Source organism: Xenopus tropicalis, chromosome 3 (genome assembly GCF_000004195.4).
Source record: "Xenopus tropicalis strain Nigerian chromosome 3, UCB_Xtro_10.0, whole genome shotgun sequence".
Taxonomy (NCBI): Eukaryota; Metazoa; Chordata; class Amphibia; order Anura; family Pipidae; genus Xenopus; species Xenopus tropicalis.
This window is the reverse complement of record NC_030679.2, coordinates 93961422-93965186: the sequence shown is the minus strand read 5'-3', so window position 1 is coordinate 93965186 and position 3765 is coordinate 93961422.

Below are 3765 nucleotides of genomic sequence, written 5' to 3'. Positions count from 1 at the left end.
AAGTGCATTAGTTTTCCACATTAAATACATTGCATTGGAGGATTTTTTTTACAATGTTGCACTTTCAAACTGTCCACAGTAGTGGAGATATTTTTAACATTGTTGCACGTTGGATTATGGTGTGATACTTAAATGCAATGTATTTAATGTGGAAAACTAATGCACTTTTTTTGTATCAGGAAAGCATTGATTATTAATACTTACATGATATCGGGGGTTAATGGTCACTAGGGGTTAATGTGCATATGATGTCACTGGTATTCCCTGGATTCATGGGAGGAGGCTATTTAAACACAGTTGTTGTATGTAATTGTACCTTGAAAAAGGTCCCAAAGGGGACCGAAACGTCGGTTGTACATGCAATTATAATACACTAATATTTGTTTGAACCACAAGACCCTTGGTGCTGGTTGTGTTTGATTTGGTATTATATATATATATATATATATATATATATATATATATATATATATATATATATATATATATATACAGTGGTGTGAAAAACTATTTGCCCCCTTCCTGATTTCTTATTCTTTTGCATGTTTGTCACACAAAATGTTTCTGATCATCAAACACATTTAACTATTAGTCAAAGATAACACAAGTAAACACAAAATGCAGTTTTTAAATGAGGGTTTTTATTATTTAGGGAGAAAAAAAATCCAAACCTACATGGCCCTGTGTGAAAAAGTAATTGCCCCCTGAACCTAATAACTGGTTGGGCCACCCTTAGCAGCAATAACTGCAATCAAGCGTTTGCGATAACTTGCAACGAGTCTTTTACAGCGCTCTGGAGGAATTTTGGCCCACTCATCTTTGCAGAATTGTTGTAATTCAGCTTTATTTGAGGGTTTTCTAGCATGAACCACCTTTTTAAGGTCATGCCACAACATCTCAATAGGATTCAGGTCAGGACTTTGACTAGGCCACTCCAAAGTCTTCATTTTGTTTTTCTTCAGCCATTCAGAGGTGGATTTGCTGGTGTGTTTTGGGTCATTGTCCTGCTGCAGCACCCAAGATCGCTTCAGCTTGAGTTGGCGAACAGATGGCCGGACATTCTCCTTCAGGATTTTTTGGTAGACAGTAGAATTCATGGTTCCATCTATCAAAGCAAGCCTTCCAGGTCCTGAAGCAGCAAAACAACCCCAGACCATCACACTACCACCACCATATTTTACTGTTGGTATGATGTTCTTTTTCTGAAATGCTGTGTTACTTTTACGCCAGATGTAACAGGACACGCACCTTCCAAAAAGTTCAACTTTTGTCTCGTCGGTCCACAAGGTATTTTCCCAAAAGTCTTGGCAATCGTTGAGATGTTTTTTAGCAAAATTGAGACGAGCCATAATGTTCTTTTTGCTTAAAAGTGGTTTGCGCCTTGGAAATCTGCCATGCAGGCCGTTTTTGCCCAGTCTCTTTCTTATGGTGGAGTCGTGAACACTGACCTCAATTGAGGCAAGTGAGGCCTGCAGTTCTTTAGATGTTGTCCTGGGGTCTTTTGTGGCCTCTCGGATGAGTTGTCTCTGCGCTCTTGGGGTAATTTTGGTCGGCCGGCCACTCCTGGGAAGGTTCACCACTGTTCCATGTTTTTGCCATTTGTGGATAATGGCTCTCACTGTGGTTCGCTGGAGTCCCAAAGCTTTAGAAATGGCTTTATAACCTTTACCAGACAGATAGATCTCAATTACTTTTGTTCTCATTTGTTCCTCAATTTCTTTGGATCTTGGCATGATGTCTAGCTTTTGAGGTGCTTTTGGTCTACTTCTCTGTGTCAGGTAGCTCCTATTTAAGTGATTTCTTGATTGAAACAGGTGTGGCAGTAATCAGGCCTGGGGGTGACTACAGAAATTGAACTCAGGTGTGATAAACCACAGTTAAGTTATTTTTTAACAAGGGGGGCAATCACTTTTTCACACAGGGCCATTTAGATTTGGAGTTTTTTTTCTCCCTTAATAACGTAAACCTTCATTTAAAAACTGCATTTTGTGTTCAATTATGTTATCTTTGACTAATAGTTAACGGTTTTTGATGAGCAGAAACATTTAAGTGTGACAAACATGCAAAAGAATAAGAAATCAGGAAGGGGGCAAATAGTTTTTCACACCACTGTATATATATATGATATATATACACACACACACACAGGTATGGGACCTGTTATCTAGAATGCTCGGGACACGGGGTATTCCGGATAAGGGATCTTTCTGTAAGTTGGATCTACATAACTTAAGTCTGGTATTCGTGAGTGATTTTACCCCGGTGAGTCATGATGTTAATGTGGCTATTAAGAAACATTGGCCTATTTTACAATTAGACTCTGGTCTATCTTTTACCCAAATGCCACCTCCAGTTTGTGCATACCGACGTGGACGCTCCCTCAGGGATATGCTGATGGTGACAGATCTAAAGTCTGATTCATCTGAAACATGGTTGAGGACCAGTAAACCTGGTTGCTTCAGATGTGGGAATTGTAAAACCTGTGGATGCCTAATCACAGGGGCAACTTTTGCCCATCCACATATTGGGAAAAAGTATCTTATTAGACACAGGTTATCTTGCACACCTGAATATGTGATATACTGCATCATGTGTCCTTGTGGCCTCTGTTACCATTGGTAAATGCATTACAGCTTTTCGTACACGTATGAATAATCATAGATCAGTGATTCGTCTGGCTTTAAAATCTGGGAAGTCGGACATTCCATTGGCCAGACATTTTGTACAATATAAACATTCATTGCCTACGCAAAGAGCAATATTGATTGATCATATTCCCCCTCTATTGCGGGGTGGGGATAGATCCAAATTACTGCTGCAGAGAGAGGTCCAATGGATTCGGAGACTTGATACCATTGCCCCTCGGGGGTTAAATGAGATGTTCTCACTTTCCTGCTTTTTATGAATTAGTTGATATTACCTTGGTTTTTTCCAGTATATAATAGAGTCTTATTTTAATGACTATAATCATGATAACTGTGGACAAGATAATTGATAATTTTGAAGCTAATATATGTTGATCGTGATGGATTTCTATTTAAGATGTTTATGAAATATAAATAATCATGATTTCATGATCAATTTTGCTCTAGGTGATAATTATGGTCCTGTGCGCATGGATTTCCTCAGTAGATATTTTTAATCTGATGTTATCTAACATTTTTAATTTTTGCATTTTTATTAATATATCACAAATTTTATTCTCTTATTTATTCACTTTGTTGATGATATTGTGGTTTTATTTTACACCATGGTTATTTGGTACACTGAGATGTATACGATAGGTTTGCTTTATTATCCCTCTAAGTATCAATCAAGAGGTTATAATTGTACTCTGTATATGGAGTACGCTTTGGTGATATTATGTTGCTTTATCAATTATATGGCAGCATCTATGGCTTTTGCCATAGGATCTGTCAACTTAATATATATGGATATCTTTGGATCTATTTATATTAATAGGGTTATGTAGTCGGGCTGTATAGGCCTGATTATATAACTATATTGTTATAGATAGTATGTTTCAATAAATTTAAAATCGATTGGACACTGATGCTGTGAGTGCTTTCTATATATTGGATGCATTTTTTGGGTTAGCACCCAGCCGTTGCCCTTTGAACTGGTGAGTGCCGATTCCTGCGACATTATATATATATATATTTATTATAATAATAGCAAGTTTAACTATATGAAATTGTTCTTGAAGTTTGAAATTTCAGTATGAAAAATTGAAAAAGGAAAACTAGTTTTACAATAATACAGACA